Source organism: Triticum urartu, chromosome 1A, assembly GCF_056163025.1.
Source record: "Triticum urartu cultivar PI428250 chromosome 1A, HENAU_Tu73, whole genome shotgun sequence".
NCBI classification, from domain to species: domain Eukaryota; kingdom Viridiplantae; phylum Streptophyta; class Magnoliopsida; order Poales; family Poaceae; genus Triticum; species Triticum urartu.
Genome location: NC_141873.1, coordinates 506,120,503 through 506,144,352, shown reverse-complemented (window position 1 = coordinate 506,144,352; position 23,850 = coordinate 506,120,503). Strand labels below are relative to the sequence as shown.

General features: G+C 45.1%; 1 long non-coding RNA gene across 5 annotated transcripts; it reads left to right on the top strand.

Annotated features, from left to right (window-relative positions):
* Window positions 1-9,877: 9,877 nt before the first annotated feature.
* Window positions 9,878-12,908, top strand: LOC125523138 (uncharacterized). Of its 5 annotated transcripts, none has more exons than XR_015607704.1 (7): window positions 9,878-10,217; window positions 10,339-10,453; window positions 10,575-10,648; window positions 10,855-10,942; window positions 11,679-11,732; window positions 11,816-12,398; window positions 12,476-12,615. It is a non-coding gene; the product is annotated as an uncharacterized LOC125523138 (long non-coding RNA). The 5 variants fall into 5 exon arrangements; XR_015607701.1 differs by having other exon boundaries at window positions 9,879-10,217; window positions 11,850-12,398; XR_007290125.2 differs by lacking the exon at window positions 10,339-10,453 and adding an exon at window positions 12,873-12,908 and having other exon boundaries at window positions 9,884-10,217; window positions 11,850-12,398; window positions 12,564-12,793.
* Window positions 12,909-23,850: the final 10,942 nt, after the last annotated feature.

Genomic DNA, 23,850 nt, shown 5'->3' with positions numbered 1-23,850 from the left:
ACAAATGGTGTGTAGGTAATGAACTCCTTGCTCTTGTGCTTCAAATGATAGTCTCCCCAACACTCAACTCTCTCTCATAGGATTTGGATTTGGTGGAAAGAAGATTTAAGTGGAAAGCAACTTGGGAAAGGCTAGAGATCAAGATTCATATGGTAGGAATGGAATATCTTGGTCTCAACACATGAGTAGGTGGTTCTCTCTCAGAACATATGAGTTGGAATGGTGTGTGTGTTCTGATGGCTCTCTCATCGAATGAGAAGAAGGTGGAGGGGTATATATAGCCTCCACACAAAATCCAACCGTTACACAGTTTTCCAATCTCGGTGGGACCGAATCAATAAACTCGGTCGGACCGAAAATGTAAACCTAGTGACCGTTAGAGATTTCGGTGGGACCGACCGGATCAACTCGGTGGGACCGATGTGCTAGGGTTAGGGTAAATCCAAAACTCGGTTTGACCGATTACTCAAACTCGGTGGGACCGATTTGGGTAATAAGTGAAACTGAGATTTGGCCAAGCAAACTCGGTGGAACCGATTGCATATCTCGGTGGGACCGATAATATTGCAATGGGTAACAGAGAGTTTGCAAGCCCATCTCGGTGAGACCGAGATCCCATCGGTGAGACCGAAATGATTAGGGTTTGGCAGTGGCTTATGACAAGTGAAACTCGGTGGCGCCGGATAGGAAGAATCGGTAGGACCGAGTTTGGCTTAGGGTTTAGGTCATATGTGGATATGGGAAAGTAGTTGAGGGTTTTGGAGCATATCACTAAGCACATGAAGCAAGAGGCTCATTAAGCAACACCTCATCCCTCCTTGATAGTATTGGCTTTTCCTAAAGACTCAATGTGATCTTGGATCACTAAAATGTAAAATGAGGAGTCTTGAGCTTGAAGCTTTAGCCAATCCTTTGTCCCTAGCATCTTGAAGGAGTTCCCACAACCTTTAGTCCATGCCACTCCATTGTTGAACTTATCTGAAACATGCTAGATTGAAATGTTAGTCCAACAAGAGATATGTTGTCATCAATTATCAAAACCACCTAGGGAGCACTTGTGCTTTCACGGTGAAGTAGATGCCAGCACGCTGTCAAAAGCGATGAACGACCCAGCGCGCTTTGTAGCAATCAAGGGTACCATCAGGACAGAGCTTGTGTTTAAAGGCCCACTTCCGGTAATCACGTTGGCGTGTCGGGGACGGGGAACAAGCTGCCACGTCTGGTTGCGTAACAGGGCGACAAACCCCTCTTGCATCGCAGCCATCCAGAGCGGGTCACGAAGAGCGGCTCGAACGAAGGACGGCAATGGCGACGGCTTAGAGGTGGACGCCGCATGGACGTAGTCAGCCGAGGCGTAGCGCGAGCTCGGGCAAAAAAACGCCCGTACGGGCGCGGGTGACCGGACCGGCCACGGGCGCCGAGGGGGCCGGGGCACCGGGGGCGCCGAGGGGGCCGCGGGCGCCAACCTCGGGTGCGCCGGGGGGGAGCAGGCACCGGGGGCGCCGCGGGCACCGGGGGCGTCGGGGGCGCCGCGGGCACCGGAGGAGCCACGGGTGCCAACGTCGGGGGCGCCAGTGCCGCGGCTGTAGGAGGCGCCGCATGCGGGGGGCGCGCCTCAAAGCCAGGGGCGGGCCAAGAGAGACGCCCGGGCGCCCTAGCTAGGAGAGGTGTCGAGGAGCCCGCATCACCAGTGGCGGAAGGAACAGCCGGGGTACCTGGTGAAACAGAAACACATGCTCATCAAAGTAAACGTGCCGAAAAGTGAACACACGATGGGAGACGGGATCATAGCACCGATATCTCTTGGAGTTGGAGGGGTAGCCGATGAAGATGCAAGCGACAGATCGAGGTGCAAACTTGTGAGAAGCAGTGTCGGCAATGCTGGGATAGCAAAGGCACCCAAAAATATGCAAGCCATCATAAGATGGGGGCGTACCAAAGAGAAGATGGTGAGGTGCGTAGTTCCACCGTGGGCGGCAGGGTCTAATGTTAAGAAGAAGTGATGCAGTGGCGAGTGCATCCGGCCAGAAATAAGGCGGCACGTTGGCATGAAACAGGAGCGTGCGAACGCAGTCGTTCGGAGTGCGAAGGACGCGTTCGGCTCGACCGTTCTGTTGTGAAGTATACGGACATGTGAAACGAAAAACTGTGCCGTGATGCGACAAAAAAGTGCGGAAAGCAAGATTGTCGAACTCTTTTCCATTGTCAGTCTGAAGAGCAAGGATGGGACGCCCAAACTGCGTGCTGACATAGGAGTAAAAAGCCGTCAAAGTGGAAAATGCATCCGACTTTCTGCACAAAGGAAAAGTCCACACATAACGAGAATAATCATCAAGGATAATCAGATAATATAAATAGCCGGAATTACTAGGAACCGGAGAGGTCCACACATCGCTATGAATCAACTGAAAAGGAAAAGACGCGATGGTGGTGGAATTATTAAACGGGAGGAGAACATGTTTGCCGACACGACAGGCATAACATGTGTGATCCTCTATCTTATGGCAACTGAAACTGAAACTCCTAAGAATATGACGAAGTGTGACGGGGTTGGGATGACCCAGACGAGCGTGCCAGAGATCGACACCGGCGGAGAGAGCAACCGGTGCGGTGGTGGAGGTAGACGGCGAATGCACCGGATAGAGCTCGTCGAAGCTGTCACATCGGTGAAGTACCATCCTGATGCGAGCGTCCTTGACACAAAATCCAAGCCCGTCAAATTCAAGAGTAACAATATTTTCACGAGTTAAACGACAAATGGAAACAAGGTTCTTAATAAGATGAGGTGACACAAATTTGTTAGACAAAGTAATAGGCATGGAATTAGAAGGAAAAGAAATGTGCCCGACATATGTGATAGGGAGTGTGGAACCGTCGCCGACAATGATGCGACGGTCGGTGGTGACGGGAGTGAAGGAGGCAAGATTATCAAGATGAGCAAACATGTGAGCTATAGCCCCGGTGTCCATGTACCAATCATCACCTCCGGTGTAGTTGTTCGGCGTAGGAGCAGCATGCAGTGCAGGAAGGAGCACCGGGTCCCAGGGCGCCAGCGACAGGGCCGACGAGGGGGACGGAGACGCCATGGGGAGGCCGTAGCCACCGCTCGGCAGCGGCGGTGGGTATGGTCCAAACGGTATGGGAAGCAGCCCTGGCTGCAACTGCGGTGCCGGGTAGGCCAGATGGCTCGCCGGAAGAACCTGCTGGCCCGCTGACAGATGCTGCAGGTGATGGGTGCCGTCTGGCTGTGGCCCGGCGAACGAGTGCTGGCCTCCGGACGACCCCCACCAGTACCCAGGAGCCTCGTACACGGGCTTGTCGAACGCGCCGCGCAACAGCGAGGGATCGACGGGCAGAGTCGATGCCGGCGGTGGGGCGACGGCGGACTGACTGAAGAGCGCCGGTGATGGGGCAGCGACGTACACCAGCGGGTGCAGCGAAGCCGGGCCGTGCAGCAAGTCGGAACGGTCTGGCGGGGCCGCACCGTAGGACGCCGATGGCGGGACGACATAGGCTACAGTGGACAGGCCGGTGGACGCCATCGCAGTCCGACGGCGACGGCTGGGCAGCGGCGGTCAGCGTGCGGACTGCTCGGACGGCTCTTCTGGCAGATGGGCAGGCGCGTGATGCAGCGGCAGCGAAGCGACTTGGCGCGTGATGTAGCGGCTTGACGCATGATGCAGCGGCAGCGAGGCGATTTGGCGGCAGTGAGGCCATTGGGCGGCTGGAGGCGATTTAGCAGCGAGGCGATTTTGCGGCAATGAGGCCATTGGGCGGCTGGAGGCAATTTAGTAGCGAGGCGATTTAGCGTGGCTTGACGGGTGGTTCTACGCAGGGCAGGCAGCGGGACAGGTAAGATTCACATGTGCCTGTGTTGTGTCTTGCCGGAATCGATCAAGACAGACATCGGCTGCTAGTTAGCTTCGGACATTTGAAGCACCGGGAACATCCTAAGCCTGGGAGCACTAGATACTTTTCCCTTTGACTTATAGTAAAGTAGTACACGTCCAACTAGAAATAATCGGCTTGATGCTAGTTTGGTACGGAGTCTCTAGTCAGCCTGTAGGTGAAGCGAGGCGCAGCAGCTGTAGCGAGGCGCAGCACGTGGAGCGGCGCGGGGCTGGCGGCAGCGGGGAAGCGACGCGGGATGGAGCGACGCGATGCGGACGGGCAGAGTAGCGGCGGCCGGCGCGGGGTTGCGCGGGCGGCGGCGAAGGGGAGGCGGTGGCGGCGTGGAGGAGACGCGTGGCGGCGGCGGCGACAGCGGAAGACTAGGGGTAAAACCTAAAAACGGATACCATATATGATTGCACCATGTATTGTCTCGTGCATAGACATGTATACATGATGTACAAAAATGGGTCACGGATCTCAATTATACAAGGAACTAGGAGGCAGACCCAATACACAATATGCATATAACACATATACTCAACAAGTATCTCATTAATTTAGATGTAGGGAACTTAATTAATCTCGGAATATATTTTCCAAACGAGGTAATACCTGTGTGAATTTCATAGTGAAGAGAAAAAACCATCTCTTTTATACAATGAGACTCCCCTTAACTTTTTTTTAATAAATACTTCACTTTACATACACTCGCTTACTTTTTCTCTCGTTTCCATGGTTGCTTTGAAAAGCGTCTCATAATTTGCAAGTGTGCGGAGGAGAGAATATCTTTTTAGATAAAGAAAGAGCTTTATTGTCTCCCGGGCCTCTGCACCCATCAAAATGACGCAAATGAGAGAATATGAACTACGCATGCCTCGTCTAATTGTGTTCATATGAGATTAATTGATGGTTATGGTGTTTAGCTGATTCCTACCTTGATGCGTTTACACGAGACAAATTTTCCACATTCTTATGGGATTACTCCATCGTCAACTTTGAGTATGACACTCGTGGTGTGGATATTACACCAACAACCATGTATATGATCTCTCAAATTGTTTAATGATTTCTTCCTCATAGAGAATCGCTACCTCACGTCTTTGCAATCGAAGTTGCAAATTTTTCGAAGCATACATAATATACCTAGCTAGTGGACAACTAAGATAGGTATGAGCATTTCCTCAATTAATCCTACCAAAGTATGAGCAATTGCAATATGTATGAACATTCGCTTGTGTGCTGCTGAAAAAGCTAGCAACATTGCTCTTCGAAGTCATTCCCCACTCAACTCAAATTTCCGAACGGTGGTAGTAGTAGTAGTAGTCACATAGCTAAGTGATGCCTTTTAGCATTTTGTTGTACGAACATATTTAGTTGGTTTGATAAATTAGTTATATCTATCCCTAAAAATTGTCATTTTGACAAAAAAAAAAAACTCTAACGGATTACCTACCGGGGCCGGGTTGCTATTCCCTTATCTTTAGGTCATTACCTAAATTTATCTCTCTTATTTGTACCTCCAAATAGGTAACCACCAACGCATGAACCAAAAATCAGACCCACGCGTGGGAGCAAAGAACTGCATCTATGCAGACATTTTAAGCCACGGCTCCGACCACCCACCGACAATGCTTTTGACCACCCAACACCACCGCAGACATCTCTGCTGCCCACACGACCTCTCACAACCCTCCTTACCTTCCTCCAACAGCCATATATCTCCCAGACCAGCCCACATCTATTCGTTCCTACCTTCACAGCATCACGACCACTTCTAATTGTGGATATGTAGTCTGTCAAGCTGCCATGCCGGTGACTTGCAAAAAAGAGGCGGGGAGAGGGAAAAGGATCCCTCGCGTGCCGCATGAGGTAGCAAGGATGGCCGGAGTGCCAAAGCAGCGACAAGGCAATGGTGGATAATTAACACAATAAAGAAGGGGGAGACGAGTGTCACATGCACAGGAGCAAGGGAGAGTAGTGGTGTGGGTGACCACATTGGGTCATCGATGAACGGGCTATATGACAGTGTGTATGCAAACAAGTCTTATGTCATATGTATTTAAGGTGACGGAGGAAAACCCAAAATATTAGATCTTCTTCTCTCTCCTATACCTAAAACCAATTTCCAGTATAAAAAATTGACGGATGTGTTATGTCTTTGCATTGTATGTTAATAAGTCAAATATGCTAGATATGTTCTAAGGGGAGTGACTTACAAGATTCAATGCTTATGTTTTAGTAGTGAGTTAAAAATGATGCAAAAAGTAGTACTTAAAAATCAATCTAGATGGGCCAAATTCCAAGATAAAACTTACGTAAAATTAATGCTCGCTTATTTTGGCTGTATAGGGCGTGTACGCATTCCTATGTGCTCAATTTGAGTAAAAATGTATTATATGCCATCAAAATGTTTAGCTTTATTCAAATGTGAACACAATGATATGCTTTTGATGATATATAATACATGCTTCTCCTGGTACTTTTCTATGATACTACAACACTTCACAAGGCAACCTCTCGTACTTTTCCCTCTCGTTCCCACGGTTGCTTTGAAAAGAGTCCCATAGTTGAAAAGTGTGCACATGAGAGGAACTTTTTTGCGTGCTTATTGCCTCCCGGCCTCTACAACCACCAAAATAACGCAAAGGAGAGAATATGGTCTAGACATGCCTCATCTGGATGTGTTTATAGGTGAGTGATGGTTATGGTCTTTAAGTTGATTTCTATCATAGTGGGGGTTGAAATAGGGAATATGTGCAAAAACAATTTTTTTCACATGTACATGGGTGTCATGGGCTTACTCTGCCGTCAATTGTGTTTAAGATTCATTTATGCATTTTACACCCACACCCCGTGTACTTGTATATTTGATCTCGGAAAGTGTTAAGACATGACTCATTTCCAATAGAGAAACACTAGCTTTAAGTTTGTGATTGAATTTTTTTTGGAAGCATATAGACCTATCATGTGGGCAATTGCAATACTTATGAGCAATCCCCCAAGAAAACCTACCAAAGATCACATATGGGAACATATCTAGCTAGTGGATTGATACACTAGCAAAGGCAGCCTTCAAAATTACTACCTCACTCGACTTAGAATTTATTTTCCAAATGCTAGTAATAGTCAAATAGTCAAGTGGTGTGGTATGTTTGTTAATTTTACACCTCATCACCTGGCCATCTGCCTCTTTGACGGGTGGGTCAAGTTGGATTCTTATAGTTGTTGCTAGGTGGGGGTTTACTCATCTGTGGTTTTATAATAGGAAAATAACTCTTTTTTCATGACATTACTCCACTTTATGTGACAACTATGATTTTGGTTGATATGATTCGTTTCAAAAGAATCCCAAGTACTCCCTCCATCCCATAATGTAAGACGTTTTTTGACACTACACTAGAGTCAAAAAAATGTCTTACATTATGGGACGGAAAGAGTACGTTATAGGGAGAGAATGTATTTCAGTAGCTCTCAGCAAAAAAGACAAAATTTTGGGCTGCAAGAAAAAATTTACAGTTCATGTACTGTTTTGACCGATTTTGTCTTTTTTTCCAGGAGCTACTCAGATGTTCGAACAAGCTGAAATTTGGTATGAATATCACGCATTGAAATATCTGCCACCTAATTTTTTTTAGAAATTTTATATTTTATATATTTATTTTGAATTTACTGTTCATAAGGTGCAGACGAGCTCGGGCAGCGAATTGCGTTTCCGTGTTATATTCAGGCAACTATCGGTAGCCTACACGGAAGTATTTGTACCTGCTGTCCGTACGCATGTAGCCATGCTTAGCACGACGTGTGATCTACACGTCTAGGGCGGGTAGTTACGGTAACAGCTAGCGCAGCACGAAGTGGCCTAGCCGTAATTCTGAGAAAAAGCAAGGAGCAAGGTTACGCAATTTCCGGCGTCCTTCCTGTCCCTCTCATTCGTTCATATAAGGCGCAAAACCAGGCAGAATTGATAAATTTGACCTATGAATGAAACTATTTTACAAACTAAACTCTGTTTAAAAAAATTCACTCAACTAATTTTTTTGTCTAGCGCCCGACATCTAGACGTCACACTATACTGTGCAACGCCTAGCTCTGAGACGCTACACGCATATCCAGCATCGCATCCCAGACTACCTGAAAAATACTCAGTCAATGTGCAACGCCTGAGAGCTAGACGCCACACTGTATAGTGTAGCGCCTAGCGTGTAGGTGTTGCACTAGTGACTTCACCCAACGTCACGGTGTGGACACACTCTACACAGGGCAAGCCCATGCATGCATGGCACGGTGTGGACCCGGCCCAAATATTTTTTCCACTTACCATGTTCATATATACTACCTATACTAGTATACTTATACCACTTTTTCTCCTGCATGCATGCATGCATGAAAGCACATGTCCATCCAGACATGCTGCGCGTCGTACCTCTGCTTGCAGGCTCTTTTGTCTGCTTGTTTCCTTGCCCTCTCCTGCGTGTTAAATTAACTTTGTGCATGGGTTTGCATATCGCATGCTGTGCAACGCCTACACACTATACAGTATAGCGTCTAACTCTCAGGCGTTGCACATTGACTTAGCATTTTTCAGACATTCTGAGGTGCGGCTCTAGCTAGGTGTGTAGCGCCTGAGAGCTAGACGTTGCACAGTGTAATGTGATGCCTATATGTCGGGCGCTACACAAAAGGGTCAGTCGGATGAAAATTTTCAAACACAGTTTAATTTGTGAAATAGTTTCATCCATAGGTCATATTTGTTATTTTTGCCGCAAAACCACGACTCCGGGAAGCGCAGAGATCGAAGACGAGCGATAGTGAGAGGAGGGACTGCACATTCTGCACAGCGACGTGCCTACTGGTGTGTTGCCAGAAACAGGAGACGGCCATGTCAGGCAAGGCGAGGCGGCTCTGCGCGGTGCTGCTCTGCCTGGCCGCACACTACCAAGGCGGAGGGAACGGGGGCGGTGGCGGCGGTGGGAGAGGTGGAGGAGGTGGCGACGCCTGGAGGAACTGGGTATATGCATGTGTGAGTGTAGTAGTACGTATATACCTCTTGTATGGTAGTATAACTTCCAAACAAAATTCTGTGTATATGCATGTGTGAGTGTAGTAGTACGTACTAGTATATGTTAAATTCCGTGTAATCAAGTACTAACGGCGATTCCAATACAAGTTTCCAAGCATCTTCTAGGGTTGCTTGCGTCATGCTGCTTAACTGCCGTACTGTCATGACTCCTGAGTACTTTATAGAGTTCAAAGGATCGCATGATTCACTTCTAAGCTTCTGTCCAGTATCTCACTAATTTGGATATAGGGAACTTAATTAAGCTTGGAATCTGTTTTCCAAACGAAGGTAATACCTGTGTGAATTTCACAGTGAAGTGAAGACAAAAAAACATCTCTTCTATACGATGAGACTCCACTTAACTTTTTTTTCTTTTGATAAAGACTTCACTTTACACACACTCTTTCACTTTTTCTCTCGTTCTATTGTTGCTTTGAAAAGCGTCCCATAGTTTGGAGTGTGCGGATGAGAGAATTCTTTTTAGATAAAGAAAGAGCTTTATTGTCCCCCGGGCCTTTGCACCCGTTAAAATGACGCAAATGAGAGGATATGAACTACACATGCCTCATCGACTAACCGTGTTCATATAAGATTAATTGATGGTTTTGGTGTTTACACTACCAGAAACTGAAATATTTCTATGAGTCTCTTATTTTCCTATCAGGCCCGCGTTATCGCACAGGGAAATGGGCTTCTACTGTCGGGCCGCAACTACACGCGAGGAATAGATTAATTTTCCTGTGCGCTTGTCCATGGACTCACAGAAATAATAATATACTTATCGGTCGCTTCTCGGCCCACAGGAATAGCCCATTTGACGCCACAGATTCATCTAATTCGCGCCAAAAGTAGCCCATGTCCCGCCGCTTTGCCAATTCGAGCCCGCCATTTTCTCAAAAAAAAAAAACATATGGGCTCTATCCCCAAATTGCTCCAAACCTAGCTAACTCTCGAACATTCTCCCCCAAATCTCAGCCCCCAACCTAGCTCTCTTTCCAGCGGCCAGCGGCCGGCTGCGCCCCGAATCCCTCGCCGTCGGCTGCGCCCCCAAATCCCTCGCCTATTCCATCCTCTCGTTCGCCCCCTCCGCCTGATTCGCTGGTCAGTAGACTGACCACCCGCTGCCCGAAGTGTCGCTGGTAATCTCCCAGCGCTTCCGGAGGAGGGCCACCGTCAACGACCCCTTGGCCGCCGTCAACGACCCCGTGGCCGTCGTCCACTGGACCACCGCATCCTTCCCTGAGTGGCGCCCTTTCCAATCCAGGTACCACCCTTTGCTGTACAGACGCCCATATGGCATTTGAGATTTATTTGTTGCAAGTGGCGGAGGAGCCCATATGGCTGAATCGCCCCGTTGCTGACAGTAGCATGCCTAATCCATCTAGGAATAAGCTACTAGCTATTTGGATGGATTTTATAGAGTTGGGTTGTGTCAGTTACCCATCCACGGCATATTATTAGGCCCTATCAGATTCGTGCTGGAAAGAGACATACAAATCTGTACGCCTACCCTGATTTGGCACTTGTTTTTCTTCCAGTAGACTATCAAATACTTTGTCTTGCTGATTAGATTGCCAAAACCAAAGTCTAAAAGTCAAATCTTTTTTTTTACATCTCCTAGGTTACAGGACTTCTGAAGTTATTTCACTTGTTGATGAGAAAGAAAACAGAGTTAAACGACTGCTGATTATCAAGGTAGTGGTTAGTACTGCATGCTTGTTGTTGTTTAATATTCGGTCAATTTCTCTAATATATCTATGCATGTCTTGTTTTATGGTCCGATAATGCTTACCAAAGTTTTTCATTATTTTGCTATTGGGATTTTTTTTTTGAGCTCCTTCTTTTTCATTTCCTACTATCCTTATGCTAATTATCTCAAATGGTTATGTTGTGTGTAATAGGATTAGATCTTGGATTTGCTAGTGGACTTTGGGAGTTTCTTGGCCAGCTTGGTGACTCCACATTTTTCACTATTTCAGCAAGCCTTTGGTAAGCATTAAACTTCCAGCATTACATTTTTATCTTTTGTGTACATCTGTTTGCTTCCAATTACTATATATGTGTTGTTGCTAAATAGCTCATCTTAAGTATGATGTGTTGAGCTTAAATAATTAAATAGCTGATATATTCCATTTTCAACATAGAATTTGTTAAATGGCAGATCTTACATGGATGTATAGTGGTTGGCAGTTTGGTCAAATTCCTTCTAACCCATGGCTTTAACAAACCGACTGATTTCTAGACCATGCATTCTCTTTTCCCGGCGTAGCCGAAGGTGGTAAAATCAAGTGTCCATGTGCCAAGTGTCGTAATTATTTTAAGCGCAGTAGGGATGAGGTAGAGAAGCACTTGTATAAATACGGGTTTAGAGAAAACTATGAAATGTGGACAGAACATGGTGAGAAATATGTTCCTAGCCAAGACAGATTTTCCTCTGCCACAAATTGTGCGAGGCATGATGAAATTGACCAAATGGTTGATCGAATGGACAATATGTTAGTTGACCTAGGTGGTCCCTGTCCTCCACCAATTGATGAAGAACCAACTTCCTCTGCCAAGGCTTTCTATAGGATGGTTAGCAGTGCTGATGAAATTGTCCATGAGAACACAACACACTCGCGTCTTTCTACAATAGCGCGTTTGCTAGCAATGAAATCTCAGTATAATATGTCAATTGCGGAATATGATGATGTGTTACAAATCATCCATGAACTTATGCCTCCAGGTGCTAACTTGTCCAAGGACTTCTACCAATCTAAGAAACTCTTAAAGGTGACAGGTATGGTTGTTTCTTCACATGTGCTTACTTTTATGATCGACACCATTATCCTACCAGTTAATGCTTCTTGCCTTGTTGTTTAGGCAATTTAATTATGTTGACCCTAATTCCAAATAGGACAACTATACTATGCAACTTGGAATCATTCTTAAATGAGAACACCCGGCATAATTAAGAAGAAGGAAGGTGATGTTGTCATTAAAACCCGCCCAGCTTTGGAGTGATCTGATTATTATGATGATGATACTCTAGATGATAAGGGGCAGATAGCAGCAGATCGTGTGAAGCAAGTGTTTTGGGCAAGTTCCAAGTACTTGGGAGTTATTTTGAAAATCTGTATTGCACATGCATATTTGACATGAAAATGTGTGAACTTATAGAACTTGTTTGAGGTTCATGTGAAGGATGATGAAGACTCGGACAAGGTGGAGGATGACGTTGATCGTGTGTTTGACAACTATGCAATGAAAAAAGTGAGAGACATGATGTATCAAGTTCGTGTGGATGCTGTGAAGTTCTACTATGAGAAGAAAGGAGAGCGGCTTGATGGCACGTTGGCATGTTCAAAAGAGCTTGAATATGGCCAATACTTGGAAGGTGGAATACCATGGGTTAAGGAACATGCATGGCCTCATCTTTGTGCTTATTGGTGCTAAAAAACGCCACGTATGTTCTCGCTCCTTCTAATCACCAACTACTGGTTCTATCTGCATGTATCCAAGTTAAAATAACTATTGTTCTAGGATGATTACCGTGATTTGGCTAGAGCCGCACATCCTGATAATTGGGAGGAGCGAGAGTTACATGGGCAAATGTTATATGAATCATCAGGTGGCATTCCCCATGGGCGACTAGCAATAGCGGATGGGGCAATTAAGAAGGCTGATGTTATCTCAACATCTAGAGAGAAGAAACTGAGGCTGTCAACTTCAGCATCACTTCGACGAACTATTCAAGAAAACGAAGAACTGAAGCGACGAGCTATTCAAGAAAACGAAGAACTGAAGCGACATAATGAGTACCTGCAAAATAAAGTGGATATGCATGAACGACTCTTCTTGGTACATGCAAATATGTGTACATATTTCAGATTAATTGTTCAAATTACCAGCTGTTCTAATGTTGCATACTTGTTCATAGGTCCTTTTTAAGGAGATGGGTAAAGAACTACCAGAGGAGCTACACCATGGAGCAAGGTCCCAGCCACATGTAAGTAAATTATTTCCTGAAACTTTTTGTCAAACTGATGGTCAGCCAACCTTTGCAAATAAAGAGTATTATGTTATTTGAGTAGCCATTAGCCATATCATGAATATCTTAGATCTTATTGATTGGTAAGGTACTATATACAGATTTGGCTTGATAGTTGGCACCACTTCCTCTCATTTCCCACCCAAAACATGTCAAGATATGCTTGTATGAGTGCACCTTGATTCGTCCATGCACATGTAATCCCAACTTAGCGAATTTACTATACTTAATTTCTTGGCCAAATCTGTTCAAAACACCATTTGTGGTAGATGTTTACTTTTATTTTGATCACTCTCTCTTAGTTAAAATGACTACTAACCTTGTTCACCAAATCTGTCCAAACTCAGTGTGTTGATGGTTTACTCACAGAAGGCCATGTGGTGTTATAATAATTCATATTTTCTACCTGATGGTTTACTGCAACATTTAATTCAGAGGCCTTTTCTAGTTTGCTTCATAACCTCTCCTGGTTTGTCTAAATAAATAATCTGATGTAGGGGCATCTCATATTGGAACCCAAACATTGGATGACAACACCGATGATGGTGATTCGGGTGAAGCTGTTGGCGGTGACGACTCCAACAATCGGGAAAGCAAGACTTAGAATGCTAGTGATGGTAACCTGGGAAGTGCCTTTGTTGACAGAGTATGGTAACATGACTTTAGAAGTGATGGTAGTGTTGGTAACACAATAGCATTTTGGTAGTTGCAACAAACACTAAAGCCAAGTTATCTGTTCTGAACTATGATCTATTGTTGTGAAGTATGATGTATTTTGTCTGTAATGCACTGAAGCTTATCCTTGCAACTTGCAAGTTGAACAATTTATCTTTTGTTGTCAAGAACTGTTATGTACTTAGATGTGTGAAACTAAACTTTATCCTTCTAATTTATGGTTGTGGTTGACATGTGCATTTGGTTATGGTATGGTTTGTGGTGATAGGTGCAACATACAAATTTGAATGGAACATTAATCTGTACATTCAATTGCTGGAGGTATTGGACTGACAGGAGTACAGAATCATTGTGGGTGTGATATATAATTTCCTGTCGGGCACGAGATGACAGCGAAATGCACTGAATATTCCTGTCGGTGACTAACTGACAGCGAAATGCGGCGAATTTTCCTGTCGGGCCCGACGACAGGGATATAGCGTATACCCCTGGCCATCCTATACCTGCCAAAAACTTGTTTCCCTGTCGGTTACCGTCAGGAATATCCGTCAGGGAAATGTTTCCTGTCGGTTGGCCGACAGGCAAAAGCAGGTATCCCTGTCGAGCTATCCCTGTCGTTTTTCCCTGACGGCCACCCGACAGGAAATGCTTTCCCTGTCGGGTTTCCCACTTTTCCTGTCGGTCTTCAGCCCACAGAAATATTTCTGTTTCTGGTAGTTTAGCTGATTACTACCTCGGTGTGTTTACGCAGAGACAAATTTTCCACATGTACATGGCTCTTATGGGCTTACTCAACCGCCAAATTTGGGTATGACATTCGTGATGTGGGTATTACAGCCACAACCATGTATATGATCTGTAAAATTGTTTAATGTTTCTTCCCCATAGAGAAACACTTTCTCACATCTTTGCGATTGAAATTGCAAATTTCGAAGCATACAATATACCTAGCTAGTAGGCAATTGAGATATGTATGTGCATTTCCTCAACTAATCCTACAAAATTATGAGCAATTGCGATATGTATGAACATTCACCTATGTGTTGCAGAAAAAGCTAGCAACATTGCGGTTCGAAGTCACTCCTCACTTGACTCAGATTTCCAAATGGTGATGGTAGTAGTAGTAGCAGTCACATAGCTAAGTGATGCCTTTTAGCCTTTTGTTGTACGGCCATCTTCAGTAGATTTGATAAATTAGTTATATCGATCCATAATAATTGTCACTTTAACAAAAAAAGAAAGCTCTTATATAGTTAACTAAATTTACTATCAGGGTCGGGTTGCTTTTCCCTTATGTTTAGGTCATTACCTAAAATTCTCTCTCTTATATAGTTGTACCTCCAAATAGGTAACCATCAATGCATGATCCAAAAATTAGACCCATGTGTGGGAGCAGAGAACTGCATCTATGCACACATTTTAAGACACGGCTCCTGCCGACAACGATTTTGACCACACGCCGCCATAGCAAACATCTATGCCGCCCACACAACCTCTCACAACCCTCCTTACCTTCCTCCAATGACCATATATCTCCCAGGACGGACCGTCTCTATTCGTTTCTACCTTCGCCACATCATGGCCACTTCTAATTGTGGATATGTAGTCCTCAAGCCGCCATGATGGCGACTTGCAAGAAAGAGTGGGGGAGAGGGAAAAGGATCCCTCGCGTTCCGCATGAGGTAGCACGGATGGCCGGAGTGCTGAAGTTGCGACGAGACAATGGCGGATAATTGACACAGCAAAGAAGGCAGAGACGACTGGTACATGCACAGGAGTGAGGGAGAGTAGTGGTGTGGGTGACCACATTGTGTCACCGATGAGTGGGGCCATATGATAGTGTGTATGCAAACAAGTCTTATGTCATAGGTATTTAAGGTGATGGGGAGAAACCAAAAAGATTAGATCTTCTTCTCTCTCCTATACCAAAAACCAGTTTTCAATATAAAAAAACGACGACTGAGTTATATCTTTGCATTGTAGGTTAATATGTCAAATATGGTAGAGATGTTCTAAGGAGGGTGACTTACAAGATTCAGAGCATGCGTTTTAGTAGTACTTAAAAATGATGCAAAAAAGGAGTACTTCAAAATCAATTTAGATGGGCCAAATCCCAAGATAAAACTTACGTAAAATTAATGCTCGCTCATGCTGGGTGTATAGGGCCTGTGCTCATTCCTATGTTCTCAGTTTGAATAAAAATGTATTATATGCCATCAAAATGTTAAATTTATTCGAATGTGAACACAACGATACACTTTTGATGATATATAACACAACTTCTCCCAGTACTTTTCTATGATAAGACAACACTTTACAAGGCAACCTCTCTTACTTTTCCCTCTCGTTCCAATAGTTGCTTTGAAAAGAGTCCTATAGTTTAAAAGTGTGCACATGAGAGAATCTTTTTTAGGTGAAGAAAGAGCTTATTGCCTCCCGACCTCTACAATCGTCAAAATGACGTAAAGGAGAGAATATGGTCTACCTCCACTACACATGCCTCATCTAAATGTGTTTATAGGTGAGTGATGGTTATGGTGTTTAGGTCGATTTCTATCATAGTGGAGTCAACATTGCGAATATGTGCAAAAAGAATTTTCCCACATGTACATGGGTGTCATGGGCTTACTCCACCGTTAACTTTGTGTTTAGGATTCATTTTGTGCATTTTACACCCACAACCCGTGTACTTCTATATTTGATCTCAGAAAGTGTTAAGACATGACTTATTTCCGATAGAAAAATGCATTGGATTATCCCCCAATTCAATTTTGACACATGAACTTATAGTGATCATTTTGTTACTATTATGTTAAGATGTAAATTGGGTTATCCTATGATGATTTGATCCATTGTTCCTTCGTGTACTTCAGTTTTTGTTATGGTCATTGCTCACCATTGTATGCATGATTGACCAACTTAATATGTTGATTTTGATGCATGACATTTACCTCACTTAGTGTACGAGAAATGTTGGTTGCATTTTATCGGGGGAATTACGAGCAGATACATGGGAATCTTGTGCTTCGTCACCTCCTCAACGCTAAACTTGGCAATCTGGTCCAAGGAAGACATGTAGCTACACAAGAAGCTTCTAAATATCTCCACTGGTGGCACCTCCTTCGCATGAACCATATCTGCCCTCAGGTTCCAGATTCTCAAAATCAACATGATGATGATTGTTTGTTCTAGATGGGATTCTTTTCTTCATGAAGTAATCCATGAAGTCAAGATAAAACACCTTAAAGCAGTGCTTTTCAAATTTGAATTCCACAAAGCATATGACACCGTGCATTTGTCCTTTTCGCGGGATTCCTTATTCGAAAAGGATTCGATAAGCATTGGGTACTAGGGTCAAGCACCTCATTTCTAGTGGTAGAACGACATTTAAAATCAATAGTGATATCGGCCCCTACTTCCCCACCTCTCGTGGGGTGCGCAAAGGGGGCCCTCTTTCTCTTTTCTTTGTTTAGCTTGGTGGTCGATAAGCCAGTGACCATCCTTGATGCGGCTAAACGATCTTATTAGGGAAGGTGGGGTCACCCACCTCCAATTTGTTGACGATACCATCCTTATGGTAGAAGGATCGGATGCAGATATCCAACACATCATATTCATGCTTCTCTTCTTCGAAGGAATGTCAGGTCTGAGTGTCAACTATAGCAAGGGTGAAGTCATGGTGCTTGGGTATTCCGACATTGAGCGACTAAGTTGTTGCCTTGGGTCCTTTCCGACATCCTTTCTAGATATGCCAATTAGTGACTCCCAGCTGCTAGTAAAGGACTTTCGCCCTACGGTTACCAAGGTTCATAGAGTGGAACCTTGAAAAGCGGCTAGGATGGTTCTCATTAACTCGTCCATGATAAGCATGTTTATGTATTTGATGGGATTCTATGGTCTTCATGAATTCCTTCACCATGACATAGCTAAGTACCAGTCCAGATTCTCTTCAGTTGGGAAGCGAGACAAGCTAAAGTATCATATGGTCAAATAGTCGGAAAGATGTAAACCCAAGGATCGGGTTGGCTGGGCACCAATTCATCTGAGCGTATGAACATTGCGCTGCTCTCCAAACGGTTGTGGCAAATTTCAAACCGGAGAAGGGGATCTCCGGTTGGACATCATCCATGCAAAATATTTGCATGGACAACCACTTGCTTTCGCTCTCAGCACTTAGGAGGATCCCAATTTTGGCAATCCATAATCCAGCTAATCTAGTTCTTTGAATAGGATCCTCCATTACGATGGGTTCGGGGACGAATACCCTTTTTTGGTTGGACCATTGGTCTGAGAAATGGTCCTTTGCATCTAGGTGATGATGTATTTGTTGGGGAACATAGCATGCAATTTCAAAAAATATCCTACGCTCACACAAGATCTATCTAGGAGATGCATAGCAATGAGAGGGAAGAGTGTGTCCACGTACCCTCGTAGACCGAAAGCGGAAGCGTTTGACAACACAGTTGATGTAGTCGAACTTCTTCTCGTTTCGACCGATCAAGCACCGAACGTACAACACCTCCGAGTTCTGCACACGTTCAGCTCGTTGATGTCCCCCGAACTCTTGATCCACCAAAGTGACGATGGAGAGTTCCGTCAGCTCAACGGCGTGGTGACGGTGATGGTGAAGTGATTAGCGCAGGGCTTCGCCTAAGCACTATGTGAATATGACCGGAGGCGTAAACTATGGAGGGGGGCGCTGCACACGGCTAACTATGTTTTCTTGTGTGTTCTAGACGCCGCCTCCCCACATATATATAGGTGGGAGGGAGAGGGGGACAACCATGGGCGCCCCAAGTAGGAGGAATCCTACTTGGGGGCCTTGCCCAATTCACCCCCCTTACCATCTTTTCCGGAGAGGGAAGGAAAGGGGAGAGAGGAGGGAAGGAAGGGGGAGGCCAAATTGCCTCCCCTTCCTTCTCTCTTCTCTCTTCCCCTTTTCCTTTCCCCTTCCTATTCGGCCAGCAAGGGGGCGCAGCAGCCCATGCTGGCTGTTGTGTTTCCCCTCTTGGCCGAATAGGCCCATATAGTTTGCCGGGGATAGCCCGGAACCCCTTTCGGTGACCCGATTCGTACCTGGTATCCCCGGAACACTTCTGGTGTCCAAATTGAAGGAAATATGCCCTAGAGGCAATAATAAAGTTATTATTTATTTCCTTATTTCATGATAAATGTTTATTATTCATGCTAGAATTGTATTAACCAGAAACTTAGTACATGTGTGTATACATAGACAAAACAAAGTGTCCCTAGTATGCCTCTACTTTACTAGTTCGTTTATCAAAGATGGTTATGTTTCCTAACCATAGACATGTGTTGTCATTTGATGAACGGGACCACATCATTAGGAGAATGATGTGATGGACAAGACCCATTCGTTAGCTTAACATTATGATCGTTACAATTTCATTGCTACTGCTTTCTTCATGATTTATACACACTAGTGCAGAACCGGGCAATAGCACCGGTTCGTAAGGCCCTTTGGTGCCGGTTTGGTAACCGGTGCTAAAGTGTAGGCACTAAAGGCCCCCCCTTTAGTACCGGTTCAGCATGAACCGGTGCTAAAGGGCAACCACGTGGCACGAGCCAGCTTCGGGGGCAGGGAGCCCTTTAGTACCGGTTGGTGTCACCAACCGATATTAAAAGGTTGGGGGGTTTTGGGTTTATGATTTCTTTTTCATTTAATTTTGTGTTTTCCATTTAATTATTTCTCGTTTGCTGGTATTTTACGATACTACATATTGTACACGTTATGCATATATATAAATAGAATTTCTAGTAGAACCAATCATTATATATATATATCATCGAATTTCTCACAACCACCATTAATTAATTCACACATATATACACACATGTATATATATATATACAATTTCTCCTAATTGGTGCCTTCGGAGCCAGTGGCATTAGCCTAGCTAATTTGTGCCTTCGGAGCACAATAACAATTGGAAGTGGTTCATGGGGGCGGTAGCGGGTAATAGTATTCTCCTTTGGGATCTATGACCTGATCGAGCAAAAATCCCGCTATTTCCTCTTGAATTGCTTCTATGCGATCCTGTGCTAGGAGCTTGTCCCGCACCTCTTTGAACTGTTAAGAAGGAGATCAATATGCATGTGTATTAGTTGTGTGACTAGATATCGGTAATGGTGTAAAAATTGTGAATAGTGTTCTGACAATCGATATCATACCCACTCCTGTCTTTGAAATTTGCTCCTTTCGGACGCCATCATGCGAATGTTCTCGCAAACGTAGTATGCACATAGATCATTCCCCGGCGCCTGCTTCAGGGCGTTTACAAGAATGGAATTTGATCAGATAATAATTAATCAAGCATGATAATTAAAGAGATGGCAGCTAGCTAGTACTACTTAATTACTTACCTTGGGTCGATACCATTTTAGATTTTGTTTCCATAGGCCTGGAGTGGCCCTGATGAACTTTGCCCAAGCCCTGCCCGCCGACAAAGAAAATGAATAAGTGGGTTATTAAATAGTTGTTATCAGGAAATGACGAACTAATTAAATAGGCCGAGATATAGTTAATAATGATTGAAATTACCTATTGACTATCCCCTTCACGATGGTGTAGTCACTTGCTTTCTTAAGTAGTGAGTCTAGTACTTCAACTGTTGCTTCATCAACTTTAATGATTAACAAGATTCAGTGAAATATGCATGCACACACGTTTGCATGTCTTAATTAAGCGGGCATATGTAAGCAAAAACATGTAGCTAGCTAGTAGGGAAAAACAGAATTTGTATTACAAGACAGTGTGACTCACTGGAAGTTGTAAGGAAGTAGTATATCTTCATTGTATTTGAGTTCCTTGAAGAACTGTAGCATGCTTTCCTCTACACTTTTTTCGTGATATGGATCTATTTTCCATGTGTATTCATTAATGGTATTTGGGTCAACGAACCCAATGCCATAGCGTCCACCTTTTTTCATTTCATAAATCTTCATCCTGCATAATACCACAGAAAAGAATATAGTGAGGATAATTACAGGTAATGATTGATCAAAATGATCACTACAGCTAGCTTGAGACTTAAATTACAGAAAGAAATCACTTACAGACAATAACAATTGACAATAGATTTGTCGAGTGCGTCTTGATTGTATAGCTGAAATAGTTCTGAATACTCAACGGTCACAGCTTTCTCATGGTAGTAATGATCCTTGTTGACATTCACCATGAGGGACTCTCGATTGGAAATCTTGGTAATGTCCATGTACCATTGATGCAATTCATACATTCTCGTTGGGAGCTTATGGACCTCCTCTGGCTCGACCAAAGGTTGGCCCCGGGCATATTTCCGTTTTATTTCCTCCTCTCTAGTCGGAGACATGGGCTCGATATCGAGGAGTTGTCCAACAGTGATCCCGATCGATTCAGCCTGCGCGATATGCTCCTCGGTTATTACCACATTGCCCACCCCGGGAACATTAACGATTTGCCCACAATAATATTGGGCGCGCCTACTCTAATGTGTTGTTGGCACAACAAGCGGGGGGATTGATTGCGCCGCCTGTTCTCCCAGCTGGGGAACGGTTTTACCGCTCCTTTTGCCAGCTGATTTGCTCGAGCTCGAGCTCGCCTCTTTCTATAGACGTGCTCGATTTAACTTCTTGATGTGGCGCTCATAGTCTGTGTCAACAGGCTTGGGAGCTGGTGCTCTAGCCATACGAATAAAGTGGTCAATCTTTTCCACAGGCAGTTTCTCCCTTGGCGGCGGTGGCGGTTTCGGTGCAAAATGGGCTTCCACCTCGGCCTTCGATATGGCTACGTTTTCCTCCTCGGACTTGTCGTAAGGCCTCTGCGGAAGAGGCGCGAGGCTTGGACCATATTGAAATCGCTTGCCTCCGCCTGTACCTCCAGTACTACCTCGACTTGTACCGCTACGCACCATAGCTGAGGCGGCTCTCTTCCGTGATTGCTGAGGCGGTGAAGATGGCTGACGTGGCTGAGTTGGAGGAGGAGGAGTGGCCTGAAGCTGTGCCGGACTTGGAGGAGGAGTGGCCTGAAGCTGTGCCGGACTTGGAGGAGGAGTGGCCTGATGCTTTGCCGGACTTGGAGGAGGAGGAGTGGCCTGAAGCTGTGCCGGACTTGGAGGAGGAGTGGCCTGACGCGTTGGTGGACTTGGAGGAGCGGGAGTCTGCTGACTCGGTGGCGGACTGCGACGAGGAGTCGGATGACGCGGTGTCGGTGGCCTTTCGAAAGATGATGCAATCCTTTCTCCATAGGATGATACGATGGTTGGTCTCTCCTAGTATGTGCTGATCGTCACCTCCAGGAATGTCAAGCTCGAGCCCCGAATATTGGTCCACCACCTCATCAACCAAGACACGAGCATAGCCCGCTGGAGTCGGGTTGCAATGGAACGTTGCCTCGGGGGGATTTGTAAAAGCAAGGGCGTCCGCCACCTTCATGGATATGTTCTTCATTTTGAAGTGTAGCTCGCAGTTAGTGTTCTCCATGATGTCATCCACTGGGTAGCTATCCAGCAATGCGTCGCCCGGGGCGGAACCCATGCTGCTTCTCGGCATGGATGGGACGGTGCTATCCAATGGTGGATCATCCGCTGGCTGCTGCAGCTGCTGAGACCCCCTTTGCTGGCTAAGTGAGTCGATCTGCTCCTGCTGCCGCTGGAATTTGACTGCCAAGTCCGCGTGCGCTGATTCTAGGCCTTGAATGCGTTCATAGTCTAGCTTCCTCTGCTCCTCCTCCATCTTCCTCTTCTTCTCCTCCGCAATCTTCTTTCTCGCACGGGTTCTGTAGTCGGCATTCCAGTCCGAAAACCCCTCATACCACGGAATAGCGTCCATGCCTCGTGTTCTTCCTGGGTGTTCAGGATTTCCCAGGGCACGCGTAAGCTCGTCGTTCTCTCTGTTGGGCTCGAACAACCCCGATCGAGCCTCTTCTATTGCAATAAGTAGCTTATCTTTGGCTCCGTCCAGACATGCCTTCTTCGAAACTTTGCCTGTCTTCGGGTCCAACTCCCACCCATGCGCATAGAACCAAGTCCTGCACCTGGGGGTCCAGCTCAATGTTTCTGGAGTGACACCTGCATCCAGCATCTCTTTCTCAGACTTATCCCACTTAGGCATTCCCACCGCATAGCCACCTGGCCCCAGCTTACGGAACTTATCCTTTTTTGCGGCATTGGCCTAGTTTATTCTCGACCGTTCCTTAGATAATTCCGAATCCTTGAATTTCACGAAATCGTCCTAATGAGCACTTTGGTTCTCTAGTGTTCCCTTGAATACTGGAGTCTTCCTTCCTCTGTTGATGTACATGGCCCATTCATGAATCTTGTGGTTCTTGAATGCAACCGCCATCTTCCTAAGAGCAGCGTCCTTGACTTTCTCCACATATGCATCTGTGAAATGATCTGGTAGGTTGAAATGTTCCATGAGCGTTTCCCAAAGCAGAAGTTTTTGTCTGTCATCGACAAAAGTAACTCCTAGACGTGGCTTTGCTGGCTCTCTCCATTCTTGAAGGGAGATCGGGAGTTGGTCCTTCACAAGAACTCTGCACTGACGAACGAACTTGTCCACAATCTTCTTAGGCGCTAATGGTTCGCCATTAGGTCTGATTGCCTTGATATTGTACTTTACGCCCTCCTTCAACTTTTTGTTCGGGCCTCGTTTCGTCCTGTTGCCTGAAGATTTGCTCGATCCGGATGGCTGAAAGAAGAAAGATCGATTCGTTAATATATCTTCAAGTCATTTAAAACATGTGATGATCACCAGATGCCTGCTTATATAAATATATATACCGCGCCGGTCTTTGTTGTTTCAAGATCAACATTTTCTTCGTTATGTTCATAGTTCATGACTTCATCCATTCGGTCGTCGCGATCGAATATCATATCACCCTCCCCGGTGTTGTTTAGATATTCGGAGCCGTCATAATCTTCTTCATTCTGATCATCATCTGGCCTGCGAGGATTGCGTATGATATTGAACAGGGCCTCTTCTCCCTCTCTGCCGGTATTGTCCGCCATAGGTTTTGTTTAACTAATCCAAAATAAATATAAAACAACTTAGTATTCAAATTACATCGTCTTGAATAATAGATATAATCTTGAATACATCGTCTCGAATAATAGATATAATCTCGAATACATCGTCTCGAATAATAGATATAATCTCGAATACATCGTCTCGAATAATATATAATCTCGAA